Source organism: Sphaeramia orbicularis, chromosome 17, assembly GCF_902148855.1.
Source record: "Sphaeramia orbicularis chromosome 17, fSphaOr1.1, whole genome shotgun sequence".
Taxonomy (NCBI): domain Eukaryota; kingdom Metazoa; phylum Chordata; class Actinopteri; order Kurtiformes; family Apogonidae; genus Sphaeramia; species Sphaeramia orbicularis.
Window position 1 is genome coordinate 23,726,748 of NC_043973.1, and position 16,566 is coordinate 23,743,313.

General features: G+C 36.8%; 1 protein-coding gene across 1 annotated transcript in view; it reads right to left on the minus strand.

The window, feature by feature from the left end:
- The window catches only part of tnr (tenascin R (restrictin, janusin)), a 189,158-nt gene extending 177,690 nt beyond the window's left edge, over positions 1–11,468 (minus strand). The window contains 1 exon segment of the mRNA XM_030160124.1: positions 11,139–11,468. The gene's annotated coding sequence lies outside the window, so the exon portion shown is untranslated.
- Positions 11,469–16,566: the final 5,098 nt, after the last annotated feature.

A 16,566-nucleotide genomic window follows, 5' to 3' on the forward strand; every position in this document is an offset into this window, starting at 1 on the left:
GAAGAGGTAGACAGGAACTCACATAGGCATAAATTAGCATTACTGTACTCACGGGCAGCTAATTCCATAACCAAATGTATGAACTCACCCATAGTTTTACTTGAGTCTTACAGAGCCTTTAAATAAATGATATCTTGTTTCAAACCCAACATGTAAACCTCCTGATTGTGTATTTGTCCTTCCACAAGTGTCCTATCTTGTTCAAGCCGCACTTGATTATTTAGTTTTACATTCTTACACACCACATTAAGCCCGTACACACAATCATAATCTAGGACACGCATACTCATTCCCTTCGATCGCTATGTCAATTACACAGAGGAAGTCAGAGAGGAGGAAAATGAAGGGAGTCAACAATGCATGGAACATCGATGTGTCCAACCACCACTGTCTGTTAAAGTGGAATTGACTTCTGCTCATTTCCCAAATTACGCATATCTGACTGGCCCACCGCTGCAGGGGCTACAGGAAGCACAGGGACGAACTGAGTGTCTCTCACACACACGCTCTCAATTTCTCCATTTCTCTGCAGGGAATCGATGATGTCTGCTTAATTATTGGGTGAATTTAATCAGCAGCACAGCAGTACTTACTGCCTTGTGACCCACTAGCTGTCAGGAAGTCATTTGGTTTCCAACAGTTAGTGTTCTCATACCACCACAATAATTAAGAGTACAACATTTTAATTGTTAAAGAGGTGTAGAGGTAACAGAAAAACTCCATCTGCATTGTGCCAATATACCTAGAAGTGTTTGACTGCACTTTATTTCGGTGAAAATGGTGCTGTGAGTCCCACAAACCCCTGTGACCTAGACAGCACAGTACCGATTAATGATGCATAATGTCTTTGTGAGATTAGTCACTCACGGTTAATTAACATGTCTAGGCTGATGAAAGTGGGTGCTTTAAAGTCAGGATAAACCTGTTAGAATGCACAATTTGTTTTTCTTTGACCAGTTTTGAATGAATTTTCTAGAATTTTGCCAAAATCTGTGTCTTTAAATAGGGCTGAGCATTCATAGATTGTGACTAATCTTAATTTTCCATATGATCGCTCTTTTAGAAGAATCATAAAACTCATAATTAAATAATTGTGCTGTCCAAACATTCCTACTTGGTTGCCATTAATTTTTAGCGGCCCAACTATCAGTGTAATTACAGAATTTTACAGGTGTAATACACTATGAATATATTTAAGTGTGGGCACTGATTCTTTAGCTAAAAAGTACTTGGGTTTAGTCACAGAATTTGTTATTTGGCTGCTATTGAGGGAAATGATGAAAAATTTCCTGTAAATCTGTGATGTGTGGGTCTGCCCTATGAACTATGATGTGCACTGAGTCTGATTTACAGAGACACTTCAGAAATATTAGTTAAACATTTCTGGTTTATTATACATCGCCAGATAGACAATTATTTTTCTTTAACCTTTACCCATTAATTACCCAGTTAATGAAAATATGGAGTAGCATTTCCTTCATTAAGTCTTGTCAAAATATTGTGATAACATTGTCAAATTCTTGTCAGATAACAACAACAACAACAAAAACCAACACATCTTATCCCTCCCAGAACCAGCATTTTGACTGTAACTCCTATATTTCACAAGAAGTGGTAAAATTGGGATTGGTGATTCTACCCTGTAAATCTGTAACTGCTTTTCAACTTGCAATTGCATTTACTGTTGTCATACAGACATCTGTGGCTGAAATAAGAAAGTCTGTACAGCTACTCAAGACAACACGATTCACACACAACACGATCAACCTTACAACTTGAACTGATCAGTACATTCAGCTTTCCACTATGCAAATTAGTACAAACATCATCTGACTTTAAAATCTAACAATATGATACTAATGTTTTCTTGACAATCAACAAGATTCTTTTAACAAGTAGATCTTTTTATAAACAAAGTCTCGTGGGAAGTGTAGCTGTTTCCTGTTTCACGTTACTTTTCTCTACATTTAACAATGCAATGTTACGAATCCTGTGCTCACATAATACATCATGTTGTAACTGTTACACAGCCCCCAGGGCACCGAACGGGCTTTCAAACACTAGCTCTGACGCATGCAGTAAAGCCCTCTAAAAAGCCTCGAAAAAATGTCTCATCACTCTCCAAAGGGATAGGTATTGATTGTGAAAGATCAATGAAAAATATGGGTAATACCATTTATGAGGTTTTGGGCTGCAACAAAACAACAAACAGAATAAACAACTTGCTTTTGTTTTGCAACTAGAGCATTGCATTGATTAATGTCATGGAAAATTAAAGATTCTACATTGTAAATAATACAATTCTCTGATATAAAAACAATGCAGCACTGTAGGGGTAAAAAAAAAAAAAAAAAAGGAAAAAAAAGAAGAAATAAAAAAGCAACAGAATCTAAGACATTTGCTTTTTTACCAACCACAATAATCACTGTATAACCACTGCATCTTGTTTACAGAAAAAAGGTGAAGTTATTTTTCAATCTATGTTTTCTAACATACAATATGTACAAGGTAATTATGTAGAAAATTAAAGAATATTCAAGTTCTAAAGTGTGCACTTAATTTGAATATATTACTACTATTACTATATTTGTAGCTTGGGGAGATAATTTGTAAAGATCATAATACACTGTACCATTAAGACAGGTATCAATAATTTAACCTTACAGATCATATTGTAAATCAAGTTTACTGTTCAGACTAAGATCATCTCGACAATATACATAGACATGATGATAACATAGATTCAATACCAACCTCAAACTAATCTTGCATCATTTGACTCGCTCTAACTGGCCTTTACCAGGATTACTGTGAGAAATACTTGCTTTATAATGGGTGGGCTTAAGGTAACTTTTGGCGCTGTCCTCAGGGTAAACAACTGATGGCAGAGGTCAACATTTGACCAAAGGACACAGCTTCAATCTTTTGGTAAAACTTGCATATATTGAGCCCTGACAGCAGCAACACAGAGATACTGATAAATATATCTGTTAATTTCAGTTATGTAAATAAGTAAAAATCAGTGTTGCTCTGTTGAACAAATTATTAGGTATATCTCATGAAAACCAACTCGTAACAGCTCTGTTTTGCATATTAAGAGGGAAATCTAATCTATCAGAATGCATATTCTATAAAACTATGCAAATGGGACAACTGGAGCAGCTATAATTGCCCAGTGTGTGTGCTAGGAATGAGAATACCTTTGTGTAGGAGCTAAGGACATATTACGTTAATAATGCCATTCTGGTAAATTGCAGACAGATGTGAAGTTCACAGAGACAAATAGCTGTCTTAGTTCTTAATCACATGTGCAATTAACTGGTGTGTGAAGGTGCTACTTAGTTTGGCCTGTGGTAGCATGACTCATTTCAAAGTATTTTTTGAGTCAAAGTAGTTCCATATCCTAAAGTGAGATTTCAATTTCAGTTTATTTATTTGAACAGGACAGTGAGCATTAATGAATATACATGTTTTAAACATGAATGCAAACACTCCACATTTTAGCCAAAGACTAGTTTCCATCCATTGTTTGACAGAAGATGTTCCATTAAAAAAAAAGGAAATTACAACTACAACAACTATAAAATTCTATACAGTGGCCAGATACTTCAACTATGCACGTATTATTTACACTATACACAACACTTTTCACATTATTGCACCAGAATTCATTTTTAGACCAGCTATCTCACATTGTCTAAGACAAATAACACATCTTAATCTGTAAACACCACATCTATCATTATCAAAGACATATTCAGCTATACACACATCAGCACATCCTAACATCAATCTGTACACATAACACCGATCACACTATTGAGCTCACGCACACAGCTAAACTAGATCCAAGTCACCCGTGTGGTCATGGTGTAGGGTTGAAAACTGATGTTAAAATTAAACAGCAACTGGAATACAGAACTGCAATGCAGTTCTGTCATCAATAGAAGTGTAAATGGGCCGACTCGCACTGGGACACTGGTCTGGGAGTAAAACTCTGAACAGAACAGTATTTCAACTCAGACTGGACAGGACTCTGTGGACTACAGTGGTTCCTGTAACTTTAAAACATAATATTAAGCAATATTAAGATATGGCCATGAAACATCTCATTTTCTCAACACATTAGTCCTGACTTCAAACAAAAGAGATGGTACGACTTAACTTGAGACTAACACCCTTATGGAAAAAGGGACAAGGCTTTGATATTTAACTATAGAGCCAGTACACTGAAAGAACATATGGTTCATTATCAAGCATTTTTAGAAGCTAATGAAGACAGTAATGCAAGAAAAATACTAAACTCTAAAGATTTGATAATTGGATGCGTCAGACTTTGCCAGGAGACTTCTCATCTCTTTATCCGTACTGACAAGAGATGACATGCATTAAAGGACTGATATTTTGCTTTTTTTAATGGAATTATGCATTTTAAAATATTTCCCTGTGGTCTACATAAACTGTAAATGCTACGTTTGGGTCTAATTTCTTCATTAATTAAACTCCACAGGTCCATCTTCAACCCTATTTATGAGTATTGACATGAGAAAGGTCATTTTGAGTGCTGGCCCTTTAAATGCAAATGAGCCACTTCACACCCCACCCCCTCCAGGCTGTTGACCGTGCTGCTCTGTCCCGTTCAACCACTTGTTTTGTTGCTACAACCAACAACTGAACATTTTAGGTAATCAGTTCAAAGTTTGGACATATTTTCAGCATGGACTACAACCGCTGCTGCTGCTGACAAACAATTATGGCGTACTCTTAGAAATGTTCGTCAGAAGTCTTTACCTTAGATGTGCAAATGTTGTGACTTAACTAGTTATACACGTAACAAATTAAGCAGGAATTCAAACGGGTTGTAGAAATCCACTCGATTTTTGCAAAACTGAATATAAAGATAGCTTTGCCGCACCTGGAGGGTTCAAATTTAAACTTTTTGAACTATTAGGGTCCAAATACACAAATAAATGTACCACAGACTGATAAAAGTGGATTTAGCAAAACATGACCCCTTTAAACATTAAAAATATTGCCCCTGTTTTCCTCAATATAAAAAAAGTGAAAATGCCAAGTTCTCTATTTATGTGTACTTCTATCTAGGGCTGAGTATCTTTCAGTATTTGTCAGTTCTCTATACCGTTACAGATAACTTGGCCTTAACACCAGTTCCCAATCTATCATTTCCTATGCTAATTCTCTATTTTAGCATGCCTTGCACATTATATTTCAATTCTTTAGTTTTATTTCTCATTTTTATTTTTTTGTTTCATTTTCTATTTTTTTCCCCACTCAATTTACCACAGTTTGCACAGATTTTTTTATTTATTTGTTTATGTATTTATTTTTAACCGCAGCATGAAGTTGTCTATTTACGTAAAATCCAAAAAAGGTGGTTGTTTTGGTGCTGATGAATTAAAGTCTTTCGTTTTGAAATATAAAACAAAACAACCAATCACAGGCATTTTTCTGTACTTGAAGGAGTCTAAAGAATTTGGGATATACGATGCAAGTATTGAGATTTGGCATCCAGTCCTACTTCTATCTGCTTTTTTGTAATGCATGTATGAACTGACAGTTTTTTTAAACACTTCACCAGTTTTTTTAGCTTAGTTAATTAGAAGGGAAGGAAAGAAAAGACGAGAAAAAGCATTTACTCTTTTCATACTAAAATCAAAACTCCTGTGTCGATTAATGGTCCAGTCAGATCTGTCTGCAGTTGGTCTCTGAGAAAGAAAAAAAAAAAAAAACAGAAAAAGGAACAAAAAGCCACAACATAAAAAGGAGTTTTACCATCTCCTCTTTTGTAACATCTTTATTGCCAATGCTTTTAGTAAAGTGGTAAAATAGATTTTCAAAAGCCAAATGTCACGTTCATAAAGCTTTACAATTGAGGCCAACATCCCGTATTCCATAAAAAGCTTAGTGCAGAACTGTATTCCTTTAACCTTTTACTCCATAAATGAGTCTGTGCAATTAAAACTTCTCCAAAAATGCAAATTAGACACATTTTAACAGAACACAGCGAACCTGTACTTCAGGATAATTCATGTATTCAGGGCACATTTTGGGGGGACTTTTTTTTTCCCTGACTGAGCACTGTGACTTCCCTTCCTAAATAAAGGTTACATAAAGATGGAACATTTAGATAAGTATCAAAATGATGCAGTGTAGCAGCGTGGACTCTACTGCCTTAGATAATCCCCAGTCAGCCAGGTATCAAACAACGCCTGCCTCTCACTGCAGCTGAGTTATTGTATAAACAGAACCAGAGCATATTTACCCTTCAGCTAAAGGTGTCTCTTGAGCCGACATGTTTGTATATCTGAACAGTCTTCACAGGCAGCCTGGAGGGGGCTCACGCCTGAACTTTAAGCTTTTTACTTCACGGCAGGGGAGAAAAAGCAACCAGTATCGTAGGTCATCTGGAACACTTCCTTTTTTTTTACAGGACCTGCAAGCAGCAGTGTGCACATACGCACAATCACACATATTTATACACACATGCCAACACCCAAAGGAATTGTACCATCCAGTAAATATATCAGAAACAAATATGTCTGAAGAAGAAAGAGATGTAAGACCTTTGCAGACCAAGTCCCAGTGTAGACACTCAGGTGGGAGAGGAGGAGAGAGCTGGAGAGAAAGACGGTGATGAAGAGGGAGGGGGGAAAAAATTGGCAATGATAAGGAAGGAAGATGCACAGAAAGAAAGTGAGACTGAAAGAGAGGGGGAGAGAGAGAGAGAGAGAGAGAGAGAGAGAGAGTGCGAGTGCGAGAAAGACAGACATGGAAGGGAGAGCAACACCAAATGTTAAGTAGCAGTTGAGGTGGAAGAATTCCAGTTTGGATTCAAGCTCCTTGGCTAATGAGGATCATTAACATGGCCTGCCCAGCTTCTCTAAACGCTGGGGAGAAGTGGAAGATGGGGGATAAAAATAAAACCTCTCAAGAATATACCCACTAGATTCATAAGGCGGGTGCTTGTAAAAAAGATATAGCACATGCTGGCAGTGGAAGGTACTACTTAATGCAACACATGCCACGGATTCTGGAAACGAGGATACTTACCCAACGAGGAGAGCTGAACCCTGAACTTTTTGTATTTGATTGAAGCGCAGTAGCAAAAGAACCAATTTAGATGTCTGCGATTCTAGGGATTGAAATAAAGACCAAGGTGAATATGTCTCTACAGTACTCTATGATATATAAATCAGAGATTTAGATCAGTTCAACTGTGTCATCCCACAGGGGAAATTTTCCGTACAGGTATGGAAAGAAAGGATCCACTCAAACAACCATAAAGCTCCCTGTCTTTCCTCCTATTATTTCGAGTGGGCAGTCCACATTTCTTTCCGCATTTTATGATGCTATCAGTTTTGCCATTCTCCCCCTCTTCACTCACTGCTTTACACACAGTAAAACAAAGCTCCCCAGTGGCTTGAAAAGCAACCCAAGCTCCTGCTTCTGTAAATCATCGATGATATACAGCACCCATCTGTTTTTTAAGTATTTCCAACCACTTTAACTGCTCAATCAATTAAGTGATTCAATTAGACAAGATCAAAACGTCCTTCGTCAGTAGTACAGAATATAGCAGAGAGCGGCTGTCTTGGATGTCCTACCATTGATTCTTGTTTTTCCCGCTCTCAGCACTGTCACTCTACACCACCCAAAGGCTGCGTATGTGAAATTTACAGCATCTCGCAGGATCAGGCATTCCTGACCGGCAAATATTGCTCTTCCATCAGTATTATTTTTTATTAGAGAACCGAGAGGAGCCTACACATTGCACTGTGTGAGACCCAAGGCAGTCAGCAGAGAAATGCCCTGATAAGATCAGAATAATTGGCACATTCATCCGTCTTCTGTTAATGAAGTGCTTTGTGGCCAAGAGATCAACAGTGAAGAGCTGTGAAGTTCACAACTGTCATTGTCTGCAGTGTTGGGTTTATTAAAACAGCCTTGCCATACATTGTATAATTCCTTTTGGTTAGAATTACCAGCCAAAGAGTCAGAGGCAGACTTAAATTAACTAACAAAAGGTATCAAAGACAGGCTTAAAGAACAGTATGTTAATGAGAAAATGCTACTGGGAGATCCACCTAAAGGTGTATTTCTGTAGCAGCTGGTTATATTTAATCCCACTGGGGACTGAAAAACAAGAGAGAAGTAATGCAAAAATGGAAGAAGGCAAGTGTGACACAAATATGCAATGAAGAAAGAAAGAAAGAAAGAAAGAAAGGAAAGACAGAAGAAGGAAAGAAAGAAAGAAAGAAAGAAAGAAAGAAAGAAAGAAAGAAAGAAAGAAAGAAAGAAAGAAAGAAAGAAAGAAAGAAAGAAAGAAAGAAGTTGTACATTTCTTCAGACAAATGCCCATTTGGGCCTGCTCTGCCTCACAAACATAAATCACAGCCGTTTATTCAGGATTCATCACACAAACTGAGATGTTAGCGTAGGAGGCCACTGAGGTGCTTCTTAAAAAACGAACCTTGGATAGAAGGACAAAAACTGTCTATGGCTTCTAAGTACTGAAGGTGGTTAATGTACAAACAGGACAAGCTGAAGAGTGTTCACATTAAACAATAACCACTCTTTTCACTTTCATATAAATATAGGTTCTACATCTTCTAATACTGCAAGTGAAAGCAGAACCAACAGTTAAAATTTCCCGTCTACTGTTTCTCTTCTGCTCCTATGTTAAATTTGTGCAGTATCTGACGAATGATGCGGTCACTAATGAGAGCTGGATATGTCCACATTTAAGTGTCTTCCTAACGATAACTAATGACGGTAGCTTAGCTAACACAATTAACACTGGCACAGAAGAAAATAAAATTCCCCCAGAATGAAGTATTATGTAAATTATTAATTACCACATAGACGATAGCAATCTTGTTCCGCTGCCCGTTGGCACTCAAATAAAATGTGAATGATTTGGGGAAAGAGAGTGAAGATAATCCCGACACAGTGGGAATGTGGGAAAAATTGAACAAATACCACCTGCTCCTTTAGCAATTTATAGAAACAATTTGCATTTGCAATTAAACGACTAAACACAGGCTCTTATCCAGGATTTAGACACGTTTCCCTTGCAACAGATCCTATCGGGAAATTAAGTATGAACGATGGGAGTAAACATTTGAACAGATTTGATCCAGTCTGTGAGATGTCACTACTGTCAGGTCTCCATAAATCTACACATTTCAACTCTACTGCAAGTCCTAAAAGAATCTTAAATCAGGATAATTTTCTAAAAACCATAGCACCAATACAGATGGTAAAATATGCAGAACAATACTAGAGCCAAAGTGTAATATTCTGTATTTAATTTGAATTTCAACCACATCATTTCTTCCCACTCTCATTCTACATTCAATGAGGGATGCATGTTTTATGAGGAGCAGTTTCTGCAAATGCATTCACATTTGTCTCCTTCATGTTTGTGTGTTGCTGCCTATGTACAGCATGTGTGTGACAGAAAAAGACACAGAGGCATAAAAAGTGGTGAACAGAGAAAGATGAAGTGAGAGGTAAAGATAGAGACAGACACGGAGAGGGAGCGCAATGCACTGAATCTAGGAAGGGAAAAGTAGACGAAGAGAGAAAGTGATCTCTCAGATTCGGTGTCTCAGCTTAATGACACAGGACCCACATGGGAGAGAGGGAAAGCCAAGCTCTGTTCAAGACGTGATGAATCCAAAGACCGATAACCTCATGCCTCCCAGCTTGCAGACAACACACACACAGGCTGAAAAAGCATCACAGAAATTAAACAGTCAGCTTCTCTGTTTACAAGGAAATTGAACTGGTGGCAGTCTCTCTGCTGATTTCACTGCTTCTGCTGTTTCCTGACAGTCTCTAACTCTCCTCTTTTCAGCACCTGTGTACATCACCAGGGCTCTCAATATTGTGTCAATACCTGACGCTGAATCCCAAATCCTGCCTCTCTGCTGTGACCATGGACAATATGTCTGGCTGACTTTGATAAATTAAACCCACTGGATATATGGCAATAACCTTCACGGGATGACACTGAGGGAAAGAGTGAAGCAGAGGTGGGGGTATGTGAAAGGGAGAAGTAGATGATGGCACATGAAAGTATGGCCTGGTATTTCCAAACTAGGTACAGCTCCAGATACTCGTAATGTGATTAAAGAAAGCGATAGCGCACATAGACCTACTGGGTAAATGTCACCATGCTTCATGATCAGCCCGTAGCTGATATATACATAATTATTTTTGCAGGAAGACTTGTTCATTTGACTTCTCTTTTAAGATGTGGTTCTCTTCTTAGTATTTGACAGATAAAGTCATACAATTACAGATTAAAATATACAATTTGAACCTATTTCTATTCATGTCCAGATCCATTAGATTAGAAAAACTGCTACTATATTAACAGTCAGATCAGAGCTGGGCAGATCTAAAAGCCCCACATTACAGCACCATCAATCACCCAGACAGTCAAGATATTCACATCAAAATAAGTCAGCACATGGACACTGATTGTTTTAAAGCAATCTCCATCCTGTTTCCCATCACCTAAACATTCTTAGAAACTCATTAGCAACATGTCAAGAAGAAAGACACCCTTTAACAGGGACTAGAAGATGTGTTTCTGAATAACAGGTATACTAGTGGCTTTAGACAAACGCCCTGTCAATAATAATTAATAGTAATAAAAATAATAATAACAATGCAATAAAATCCACTACTTTAATTAATTTCCTCAAAGCAAGTTTTAATGGCTGCATTAAACTGCACAAACTGCAATTCAGACAAATGTTTTCCACAACACACCTCAAGTATAAAAACACCCACATGAATAAACACAAAAACACCACAAACGGCATGTGGGTGTCGTTAAGCAGCTATTGTTGTGTTCCTCTCTGCACAGCATGATAACAAATTGATTGATGCAGAGGTTCCTCAGTTAATCACCTGCCTGGAAGACTATAAATGTCGCCGCAAGTGATGCACAAACTAAAAAAGCAGAGGAAACGCACCACAAACACACAGGCAAATAAATGTACAACTCTGCATGAGTCAAAATACAGGGCTCAGTAGCACACACACAAGAGAAATACACCTGCCGGACACTAATCCCCACTCCCAACAGGCACAAGTTAACTCACCTGCTCTGAGTGACCAGCTGAGAGCTTCTGAATAGGCCTCAGGTAGTCTTCTCCTTCTCACTCTCCTCACTCTGTGTCCCCTTTGGCTACTCTGTCGCTCTGTGTCTGCGGCCGTACGCTGATGTCCTACGGGCCGCTCACCCTTCCTGGCTGTGTGGCTTGGTGTAAGTGCATCGATCTCTCAGCCAAGTGGTACGTGGTCCTGCTGTTTCCACGAGGCTCTGAAGCGCTCTCTCCTCTCCGCCGCTCACTCTGCCTCACACAGCTGCAGTGGGAAATATGAGGACGAGCAAAGTGGTTGAGTGCTGCTCCACTCTCCGCCGCTCTCTCTCTCTTTCTCTCTCTCTCCCTCCCTCTCTATAGTGAGCTGTGATGCTCTCTCTCCCTCTCCCTCTGCCTCTTTGGTTATCACCTAGTGTGATGCCCACTCCTACAGTCTCCTCTGTCCGTCACTCTCTTGCTAAAGTGAACTGTGTGCTATGTCACCATCTCTTATTTTCTTTTTTTTTGCTGTTTTCCATTGATTCCTCTGTCTTTCTTCCTCTCATTATTGATCTATGTATCTGTGTCTCCACTAGTGCAGCCTCTAGTGGCTGACTTCTCTTCATGCTGCTTTAGGAAGAGGAATATAATTTTACTCACAGAGTACTCCAAGTAGCGATGTAAATTTGCCCCCGGATTTGTGTAGGCACAAACATCAGTTTAAAAAAAACACACTCAAACAAACAAAAAAAAGATTAGACTATATATACACAGAGCTAATTAAATTCCCCAAGACTTTGAGGTCAATGGTTGCCAAAGGGTAAGTGGTATAATTGAGAAAGATTTGGTGTACAAATATCCCCAGTGATGCAATTAGTTAGTCTTGGTATTAATAATAGATAACACCCTTTACTAAGGAACCATATCAACACACTGAGCTCATTGTGTGACTCGTTACATGACTAATATTTAAGCCAATTATTATCCAATCCAATTTTATTTGTAAAGCACTTTAAAATAACAGCAAGGATGGTCATAGTGCTGTACATATTTGCAATAAATACTTATACATATTACTAAGAAACAAAACAATAAAAAAAAACAAACAATAAAAACCAAGAACAAGACCACAATGCAATCCACATCTCATACTTGCATCTCATATTCTAACATTCTTACGATAAATATTTCATCTACTGTATTTCAGTTAAATTGAAGAGTTTTTTCATTATTATTATTATTATTATTATTATTATTATTAGATATATTATCTCCTTACACAGTAAGTAAGCAAATGTTGTGTCTAAAGTGATAAGTGGCTCACAACAAACTATGTAACTGCTATGTAAATCAACCCATACACCAGTTTTACAAGGTGTTGATGTGTAAATTATTAGATTTGCTGAGTAAAAGCAGCCAATTTTGTCAAAGTTTAAAAAAAAAAAAAGTGCAATGAAAATAAGTTTACTTGCGCAAAAGGACACATCTTCCCTTTCAAGAACACAGATACCTCCAGGCAAACAACTGTCTTGGCAAATCATCCACAGTGAATTGTGCTAGAAATAAGTATAGCTACAGTTATGCTGCAAGCTACATGCATAATATTTTGTACCTACTTGTGCCCTATTGGAAATCCAGATATGCAGTAGACAGATGACCGATGTAACCTATATGTCGAATCAAAACTGGATATCATGCCAGATACTGTAAAAACAAGAACAAACTGAACATTTTGTGAAAGCAAAGCATCTGTCTGGCTCTCAATGTTAATTACAAGGACAAGTAGTCATCAAATAAAATTAAAATAGATGCATTTGTCTGTCTAAAAGTGAAAACGACATTGAGAGAAAATGCAACTAGTTCTATTCATTTACACCAGGATTTTTACAACAGGAAAGAGATTGTAACCAGCAACATAATGTTACCATCTTAGAAAATTAGCATCTATTAGCAAGTACAAGCCTATCTGTTGTAGGTTCAGCTAAACAAACAACTCACAACCAAAACCCTCTGCTAAGTGTTTGTAAATGAATCTATATTTGATTAAATCTACTCATTGACTTCAAAATACAAATATATGATCAAATATTACTATCTAAAATTAGCTAATCAGGTGGATACTGTAGAGACGACACTAGCGCTAGCTAACTAAACAGCTAGCTCAGCTAATGTTAAGTGTAGAACAACCTTCAAAAATAATATATATTTGGAGCCAGTACATTACTTAGCTATCTATCAATGGTGGTAAAAACTAAAGACACTTCTCTGATATTTACATGTGGGAGTGCTTCTCAAAAAGCCCGTTTTCCACTTCATCTCATTTCTTGATGTTTGCTCTTTAGTCCATTGTTCCATAGCCGCCATGTTGAAACCTGTTATTTCTGTGCTACTGTTTTCAAAAGTGGTCATTAATTGTAGGCTACTGTTGAGTATACAAAACCAACAGAACAGTCAGGTTGACATTACAGTGACAACTCTGGAAAAACAACAAAAAAAATACCAGTGCCATTTACTTTACAAGTAATCAGAAGCTAATAAGTACCAAATAAATGTGCTCAGTGCTGCCCCCAGGTGGGTAACAGCAGTACTGTAACAGTTATCTGAAAAGTAATGTACATTAATAAACAAAAAATGATGAAATGTGATTTAAATGCACTTTGCTGCATGTCAAAACATTAGCTTCTGATAGAAAAGACCCAGTGCTACTTTTATGACAATTCCTAAATCGGCTAAAATTTACTTAGGGGGTCAAATGAGTGGCCATGTTTGCCAAAAAAAAAAAAAAGTTGTAAGAAATGCATAGAACTGTGTTGAAATAATGCTAATACATTTGTGTACAGACTACTGATATTATTTGACAGTGGAAGCTATGTTTTCAGAAATACTGGATTGTGAATAGCACGTGTATGTGAAAACTTTTGCTGGTGGATGGACGTGACATTACCCATGATGATCTGGTCAGTACCAGTACTTTATTAGTAATAAACTTATATACTTACTATTGCTAATTCTCCTCTTATTCATAAATGTTAGTATTGTGGATCTAAAACAATAACAGCCGACACAAAAACACAAAATGTGGCAGTGGACGGATGTGACATGGTTGTTACGGATCCCATCATACTGATGCTCTGCAGCCATGTCACCGTTTACACTAATGATCCCTGTGCAAAAACTAGGATCAGAATTATTTATTGTATAGTTTATCATCATACTAAAAAATAAATAACAATATAGAATTGTTATTTCTTTATAAAAATGCTTATTATTAGAAAACTGTTGATTTAAAAAGTGACGTGTGACATTCTTAATGTACGTATTGTCGTAACATAAGCAGGATAGATCAGCATCATACTCCATATTGCAACCTCTAAAAATAAAACATGTGATATATAGTATATAATCTTGTAAGAAAAACTGGGGAATCTAAAGGAACAGAATATTTGTTTTTCAGGTAAATTCAGTTAAAATATAACTTGGCCATTTGTGACATAAAAATATAGCATTAATTGTGATGAAATTGGACATTTTTGACCTGAAAACATAGTTCATATAGATAAATTTGCATAACTTGCAACACAACACAACACAAAGTTCCATTGGGGATTCACTTATATTGATTTCTTATGCACAAAGACATAAATAAGACCTCTAAGCAAATTTTAGCCGAAATACATTTTTCTCTGTATTTAACTTTCTTAAGTGATTTATCACCATGTATTGTAATATTATCCTCTGTATTTTGCATTTTTCAGTGTAAATCATGTATTTTCATGTATTTTAATTCACTGATCATACAGATGTTAATTAAAGCACAGAGTAAAATTGAAGGTTATTATATCAAAAACAGAGAAAAGTGAAGAAAAAGTGACTTTTTCATCAAAATATATCATTGACTGAATATAAAACTGTCTCCATCCACTGTCATTGATCCAACTGCATGAGTTTTATCGGTGAATCAATGTTGTTGAAATTGACGGTGTTTCCACTTTCACTACAGAGCCTCTGAACGTCCAAATGGGTCATATCTGATAACCATGAAAAGTGACAAAGTGCATTTTACACCAATTATTTACATGCATTGATAGAATCAGTGGATCAATAGGTATTAAACATTTTACTACAGTAGACGATTGTGTTCAGTGGTGGATGTTGGGGTCCTTATGAGTCATTACTCACCTCTATCACTGAAAATCAATGTTAAAATGGCAGCAACACATCAACGCTACTTAAAAGACACATGAGAAAGATCAAATGCCAATGACTCACTTTTAGGTAAAAAAAAAAAAAGTCTGACAGACTCTTCCTCTTATTCATTGTGCTATGTTTTATCCTGTCTTACTTTGTTTTTATATTTTGAGTCATTTTTATCTTATGGTATCTTTCACGTGGTTTTTGTCTTGTTCTAACTTTTACGTTGCTTTTATCTTGATGCATATTTTACGCCATTGCATCTTTTGTAATGTTTTTATCATGTTGTCTTCACAGCTGAAACCTCTCCTCTGCATTTCACATGACTTATACTGAAAATGAATCCACATAACTTATTATATGAATGTGTTTTATTTGAACACCTGACAACCAATGGAAACAGCTCTACAGCCTAATCTGGGTCTCAAGTCTAAGTTTAGGAAGAAAAAAACAAAACAAAACAAAACAGTACTAATGTCTAATATATGGGCCTAATATAACACTATGGTATGGCATGGCTGTGACACACTGAAACACTGGCTAAAGGAAAACTGAAAAGATGAAGAAAACTAAGCTGTAGTGTCTCTACTGAGTGATAACATTTTGTGAAGCTGCACAATAAAATGAAGTATTTCGCAAAATTGTCCTCTTAGATAGTTTTTGTACTTAAACGGAAAAAAGGTTCTTCACACATGTATTTATATAAGTTTCACTGAGTCTAATATAATGGCTTATGAGATCCTGTTATATATCTAGATTAATCTAACAGCAGTAAATACTACTCACTATAGAGAGGTGGTTCCCAGCCTTTTCTGGCTCATGACCCCATTTTAACATCACAAATTTCTAGTGACCACAGACATTCAAAACAGAGAGTTGTTTTTTGTTTTTTTGCTAAAATTAATTTGTTTTTGATCATGTAATAGTTTGCTATACTATGTTGCAAATAAACGTTAATTTTAGACAACATTTAGGCTATATAATGTATATTATTATGGACAGAGGCAGAGAAGCCAGGTGTAGATTACTGCACAAAGCGAGAATTTTATTTTCCTTGGTCAGGATATGTACAGTCAGTCCAGCTTGGATTTACAAGGCTGACAATTAATACTGAACAAACAAGAACTCAAACTATGAATTATGAAAGAGCTGCAGCATCTGAAACTGACCACAATGAACATTTGAAAGATAAACAGTACCACAGTCCTTCAGTTTCAGCTTCAGTGTTTGTCCTGTCTTTTAAGTATTGGGATTG